The 7,545-nt window shown below is 39.3% G+C and overlaps 1 long non-coding RNA gene across 1 annotated transcript; it reads left to right on the forward strand.

Moving 5' to 3' along the window:
* Positions 1–686: 686 nt before the first annotated feature.
* LOC122748502 lies at positions 687–7,195 on the forward strand. The gene is made up of 3 exons (XR_006355611.1): positions 687–732; positions 1,838–1,956; positions 6,949–7,195. It is a non-coding gene; the product is annotated as an uncharacterized LOC122748502 (long non-coding RNA).
* The last annotated feature ends 350 nt before the right edge of the window (positions 7,196–7,545 follow it).

The following is a 7,545-nucleotide window of genomic DNA, read 5'->3' on the forward strand; positions in this document are numbered from 1 at the left end:
AAGATTGCATGAGCAACTGTGAATTTCTATTATCTACAGGTGGTGTGTGTGTGTGTGTGTGTGTGTGTGGCAATTGGGGTTAAGTGACTTGCCCAGGGTCACACAGCCAGTAAGTGTTAAATGTCTGAGGCCGGATTTGAACTCAGATCCTCCTGACTCCAGGGCTGGTGCTCTATCCACTGCGCCACCTAGCTGCCCCTACAGGTGTCTTTTTTTTAAAGTACATATTAAATTTTATTGGATAGTTAACAAAACTGCCCTCCTTGTGTATCCCCTCCTCTGTGGTCCTTCTCCTCTTTTCTGTGTACCTTTTCAATTCTTCATTGACCCTCTTTTCTTTCTTTTCTTCTTTGTTTTTTTGAATTAATATTACTACCTAAGTCAAATCAAGCATTGATTAAGTTCTTATTATAGGGCAGCACTATGAGGAGCCCTGGTAATACAAGGCAAAACAAAAAGACTATCCCTGGCCTCAAGGAGTTTACATTCTATTGGAGATGACAAGTCAGTAACTAAGAAGGTACAAGAGTATTTGTAGTGTACTTGGAGGGGATGGGATTTTAGCTTTAAGAGAGTCAGGGAAACTAAAAAAAGCAAGGTGAGGGGGCAGAACATTAGAGGGGGATGGGTGGGGAAAACTAGTACAAGGGCACTCTTTTTTTTTTTTATAATTTTTTTTTTTTTTTTTGCAGGCAACGGAGGTAAAGTGACCTGCCCACGGTCACACAGCTGGTAAGTGTCAAGTGTCTGAGGCCGGATTTGAACTCAGGTACTCCTGAATCCAGGGCCGGTGCTTAACCACTGCGCCATCTAGCTGCCCCCACAAGGGCACTCTTTATTAGCTGTGTGACCCTGGACAAGTCACTTAACCATTTGCCTCAGTTTCCTCATCTGGAGAAGGAACAATGCAAACCATTCCAGTATCTTTGCCACTAAAAACCCCAAAGTGGGGCACAAAGAGGCAAACTCAACTAAAAATGACTAAACAGCATGTATTAAAATTTTTTTTTCAGGGCAGTGAGGGTTAAGTGACTTGTCCAGGGTCACACAGCTAGTAAGTGTCAAGTGTCTGAGGCCAGATTTGAACTCAGGTTGTCCTGAATCCAGGGCCAGTGCTTTATCCGCTGCGCTGCCTAGCTGCCCATGTATTTAATTTTATACATTTAAAAATGTTATTCAGAGAAGGGGTCACTGTGGCTTCACCACAGTGCCAAAGGGATCCATGGTGCCAAAAAAAAAAAAAGTTAAGAACCCCTCTTATAGAGGAAAAGGGAAGAGGGCCCAGGAGAGAGCCTTGGGAGATATCCATGACACAGATGAAGAGGCAGCAAAGGAGACAGGGATAGAGCAGTTGGACTGGTAGGTGTAGAACCAGTAAGAGATAATTGACCAAAAAACCAAAACCCAACAACCTACTGCAGAGATTGTTGTTCATGAGAACAAGCCCCAAAATCTGACATAGTTTTAGGGGGGAAAAGTTATTAGGTCGTTTGGTAGAGAAGAGGGAGACAGAAAGGAGGCATGCCTCTTATATAGCATTTAAACGAAATCAGCTACCATTAGTGAATATTTGCCCCCTAGTGGCTGGTTTAGAAATGGCCTGAAGTTAGTTATGAAGACTGGTTGTGGTTATAGATGTGCTCTGGAGGAGAAGAAGCTTTTGGTAGCCTTGGGAGGGCAGAAGCTGAGTTTTTAGGTCAAGAGGAATCGATGGAAGCCTGCTCTCCTAATGGCTTTCCTTTGAGCAGGAAATGCTATTTTTTCAGGAGGGGCCCATAAGCAATATGCTACTGTTTCTATGACACAACCAATCTACTACTTTGGGTTGTTTTTCCAGAAGTGGAAACCGATCCACGCTTTTCTTCACCCTATCCCCTCGTAATGACTTCAAGGGACTATCAAGGTTGCCAAAGGTCAACATTTACAAGACTTAAAGGATGGCCAGCTGGGGTACAGGTAAGTCTGTGGCTATGATGTAGTTTGAGGTGCTCTGAAAGATGCTTCTAGCTCCCAGATCTCCTGACCCCTTCATCATGTTCCACCATGGCACCTGAAAAGCAAATGATGAGAGACAGTCCTTTAGACTGAATGGTTGAGGCTCCAGAAGGCTCCCAACACAAATATGTTGCCTGGAAAGAGCAGTATATTAAACCATTATTACTTATTTACACATTAGTAGAAATTGGTTACTGGATTGGATGCACAGTTACCTTGGGAAACAGTAGAGAGCTGAGGGAATGGAATGCGGGATCAGTAAATATTGATGATATAGTGTTCTAGAAGATAAGACAAAGTATCAGAAGACAGACCATGGTGAGACACTAATGGGGGCCATGGCTATCATGTTAGCACTCCATGCTTTTGAGGGGCAGCTGGGTGGTGCAGTGGATAAAGCACCGGCCCTGGATTCAGGAGGACCTGAGTTCAAATCCGACCTCAGACACTTACTAGCTGTGTGACCCTGGTCAAGTCACTTAGCCCTCATTGCCCCACACAAAAACAAACAAACAACATTGAGAAGTAGGCAGAAAAATAAGTAAAGGAAGAAGTTTTGGTAAGAGAGTTTTAAAAGAAGAAACAAGGCATTTAATTTTTTACCTACTAAATTTTGTTAAGGGGACCATGTTAGCACGATACTTCTAAAGAAGCTCCAATCTCAAAGAAAAAATTGAAGACTATAAATAATCACATGAAAAATGCTCTAAAACCACTAATAAATAGTAAGAGAAATGCACATCAGGGGCAGCTAGGTGGCACAGTGGATAAAGCACAGGCCCTGGATTCAGGAGGACCTGAGTTCAAATATGACCTCAGACACTTGACACTTACTAGTTCTGTGACCCTGGGCAAGTCACTAAACACACATTGCCCTGCCCCACCAAATAATAATAATAATAATCTGCTTTAGGATCATCCCTAAAATGAATTTCTAGATAAAGGGTATGAACAGTTTAGAAATTTTTCTTAAATTTCAAATTATTTCCCAGTACAATGCATAGTTACAATGAATTAAAATTCTGCCTTCATTCAAACATTTGTTATCATCTATTCACCCAAAGTAATGGTCCTATCCCACCTTTTATCTTCTGGCCCCATCATAGCTTAAGAAAATAAGACCTTTCATTAATATCCTTAGAATTCAACAGCCTCAGTATATTTCGAGCTTTAGCATTCCTGATGTTCTTCTACTCCTTTGTTTTCTTTGTAGTTTTCCCCAGTTACCTGTTCTTCCTTCCATCTTCTATACACATATTTTAAAAACCTAAACTGGTTATTGATTTCCCTGCATATTCGTAATACCTTATTTAAACAGATTCCCCCACCCCCTATTTTTTTCCTCATCAGAAATATTTGTGTCCATAGATTCAGTATTTTGTTCCTTGGATCAAAACATTTTGATTATATACACTATCAAAAATTTTTGACCATGCCCCCACATATTTATTTATAAATCATATACTTGAACCATTCTGCTAATGTATCATGTACATTATAAAATATATCTCCAAAGGAGAAATTTTAAAGGAATGAGGTAAAGATATATGAGAGGAGGTTGAAAATCACAGAAGAAACGGTTGATGTAGTAACAAGGTATTACTTGCAGTGATCCCTTTACAAGTATGAAGATCTCTCTCCATCTGAGTCAGAAGGAGCAATGTGATTGGCGGGGCTGACAATTGGCTGTCCCATGGTGGTTTTAAATAACCGAACCCTGGAGACAGCCATCAGTTGAGGCAGTTGCAGAGTTGGAGATCATGCCCAATAGTTTGAGTAGTTGAGGTCAGGAACCAACAGTTGCAGAAGGCCCAAGTTCTTCACCTCTTGAGGGGTGGCTAGCAATGAAGTTATGTGTCCAGCGCTTGACACCCAAACAGGAGTTCTAGAGTCCATTTGGGGTACAGTTGAAGGAACAAAGATATACACTCCAGGCTGACATGGATACATAGACGGAGTCACTTAATGCCAGAAACAACTTCAAGGAATAGGACTCTGGTAGCAACAAAAACAATGAAAAATTTGTCACCATAAAAACTCTCATTTCTGTACACATTAAAACCTACTTTAGGTGAGAGCAATGTGATTGAATCTGATATATTTTTTAAAATCTTAGTTTAACATTTTGCAGCAATCAAAGGCATGCTTCTAAATTCCATTTATTCTGACATTTGTTTTTAATGACATAGCTTTTAAAATGTATCTACAAAGGTGTGTAGATACAAATGTGAGAAGTGTACCTTTGACTAAGCTCACTAAAACAAGATCCTCATCTTTCAATTTCATCTACCACTTATGCAAAGCTTTTTGTTAAAATTTGGCTAGTAAATTTCCATCTTTCCCCAATGTCAATCAATGGTTCCAGCAAGTTAATGAGAAGGGCTATATTTTTATTTTTTAAACAAAATTTATTTTCACACCCACTAAAACTCCTCATTTGGAAGATCTTTAAACAGGTTAGAAAATTCTGTTTCCAAGGTTTTAAAATGTGCAGATACAAAAGGTGACACACATTGTTTTTTGGCAACCAAAGTTTAATTTTTAAATGCCTTGCTAATTGTGATGACTTCATGCTGTTGTAAGCTAATATTTCAAGGCACACACTACACTGAGTGAAATACAGTCTTAATGATAGTAGATATAAAGCCATATTTCAAATCATTTTGATGATTTCTCTTTTTTTGGTTGACCTTATCAGATCTGATTAAATTATCGTTTTTTTACTTTGCAGTATGGTTGAAGAAGACATAATACTCTGCCATTTTATGTATACTTTCTTATACTCACATTTCTTTTTTCTTTTATTTTTAACCACTGAATGGTGTTTTATTTTTTCTAGTGACATGTAAAGATAGTTTTCAACTTCACTTTTATAAGATTTTGAAGTCCAAATTTTTCTCCCTCTCCCCTCCTGAAGACAGCAAACAACCTGATATAGGTTATATATCACATTATTTATAGTAGCTTCAATTTGAGATTTCTTTGCAAGAATCTTTTTGCAGGAATCTGTCCACTTTGTGAAGTTTAGCTTAGTTAAAATTAGATAACATAATTAATAAATCCACTCAACTGAGCACACATATGTCGCAGTATATTGCAATACACTGAAAGCTGAGCAATGAGTGATGGTTCCCCAATCAACCCCTCTACTTTGTAGAAGAACTCCCACTCTTCTTTTGCATTACTTCCTGTGCTGTACAAGATGCTCAGCTGCCGTGTGGAATAAGTGAAGATGTCAGTGTCAATCCATATGTTAAATATTAGTCAAGCTGAATTGATTCCCGATGAATCATGTCATGCATTGCCTTGGGTATACACCCCATCTTAGAGACCATTGCTTTAGAACATTCCATCCATCTTAGAGTATTAAGGTTCAGAATGAGCCAGGGCTTGAAAAGGGGATCTGGAGGCAACAAAAAGGTTTTAAGCTGTATTGGGGAAAAGAGGGAGATCAGAGAAGGAGCGGGACTGACTAAATGAACAAAAACATTTATTATCCACTTACCGAAAGCACTATGGAGCTTAGTTTTCTCTATGTGAGGCCAGTAGAATCTCATGAGATGGAGATTCAATTCAATTAGCATTTATAAATATAAAGATAAAAGGAAAACATTTCTTGATCTTGAGGACCTTGTATTCTACTAGGCAAATACAACTTATACAATAAGTAATTAAAAATACATTTAAAATAATTTTGAAAGCACCAGCCCTGGATTCAGGAGGACTTGAGTTCAAATCCAGCTTCAGACACTTGCCATTTACTAGTTGTGTGACCCTGGGCAAGTCACTTAACCCTCATTGACCCACAAAACAAACAGCCAAATAAATAAACAAACAAACAAACAAACAGATGAATGAATGAATAAATAAAATAATTTTGAGATGGGAGAGCATCACTGAACTGAACCCTGAAAGGAGGTAGGGATTCCAAGAGGTTGAGATGGGGAGGGAAGGAGAGCCTTCTCTATGTGGGATATAGCCTGTACTTAGGCAGAGAGGCAAAAGAAGGAATGTTGTATATGGATAATAGCAAGTCATTTTGGTTGCAACATAGGCTGCATGAAGGGGAACAATGTGAAATCAGTGGAAAGATAGATTTGCCAAATAGAGGAGTTTGTATTTTATCCTAGATAGACTAAAGAGCCACTAAAGTCCCTTAAGCAGTTAGAATATGATCTATCTTCTAAGAATAGAGGGGTTTGGGGCAGCTAGGTGGCACAGAGCACCGGCCTTGGAGTCAGGAGTACCTGAGTTCAAATCTGGCCTCAGACACTTAACACTTACTAGTTGTGTGACCTTGGGCAAGTCACTTAACCCCAATTGCCTCACTTAAAAAACAAAAAAAGAATAGAGGGGTTTAGGTACCCCACTCAACATTGACACCAGGGTTTCATAACAGGAAATACGACAGCCAGATCTTGGAGTGGAAGTCCAGGGAAGAAGTTCAAGTATACTACAGTTGTCCCCAGAGAACCTTGTTCATTGGCAGCTTCTTGACTATGACATCAATAATGGGAAACCAATCAGATACATCTATACAAAATCCAGCCCTTACCTATAAGCACACTTATTACTTGCTTCAATGGGTGCCCTTGTGGTTAGGCTGTTCTAAGTTGCCCTAGTGTGTGGGTAGTCTTAGAGCTTGTATAGTGTCCCCCCCACCCCACTACCCTGATTTTTTGTAGGTTTAACCTTTGATTCAATCAGCCTTCCCTATAGAGGCTACAGAATTGCTTTACTGTCTCTAAGCTCTTGGATACAAGTAGAAAATTGAGGAGGAAAAACTAATTTGTGTTGGTAGTATTAAAAAGTGACAGCTGAGAAAATGGCTTGATATGAAATATTTCTCCCTATGGAGTCAGGGGAAAAGTATGTGCTTTATGATCGATAAGGATCTATGAAAGTTGGTTGAGAAAATGATTTAATGTCAAATTCTTCTCTCTACGGAGGCAGGGAGGTGTGTGTTGTATCTGTCATCCACGAAGATCTATGAGGATCTACTTGATGAACTATGGAGTGAAAGCTTGAGAAAAGCTGAACAGATTGTTTCCTGTTGTGGTTGGAAAGCTTCTGTCATCAAGAGAAAAGAGATGGAGAGATCTTTTTCTGAATAAGTTGTTTTCAACTTCATCTTTTTAAGAGAATTTTGAGAAGAAATTTTACTTGAGGACTGTGGAGAAAACTAAATAGCACAAGACTGAGTTTTCATAAATAAAGAGAATTATATTGGTTGAGTTGTTTGAGGTGATTCTATTACATTCATTGCTAAAATATTGTACATATATATGTATGTTTATGCATTAGGCAGGGGTGTGTCACCTGTACCCACCTTTTCTTTCTCTGAGTTGGCTCACTCTCCTCAATCTGCATGTATAGGGGCAAGGTTTTTTGTTTGTTTGTTTGTTTTTTTGCTGGGCAATGAGAGTTAAGTGACTTGCCCAGGGTCACACAGCTAGTAAGTGTCAAGGGTCTGAGGCCAGATTTTAACTCAGGTCCTTCTGAATCCAGGACCAGTGCTTTATCCACTGCGCCACCTAGCTGCCCCTGCAG

Source organism: Dromiciops gliroides, chromosome 3 (genome assembly GCF_019393635.1).
Source record: "Dromiciops gliroides isolate mDroGli1 chromosome 3, mDroGli1.pri, whole genome shotgun sequence".
NCBI classification, from domain to species: domain Eukaryota; kingdom Metazoa; phylum Chordata; class Mammalia; order Microbiotheria; family Microbiotheriidae; genus Dromiciops; species Dromiciops gliroides.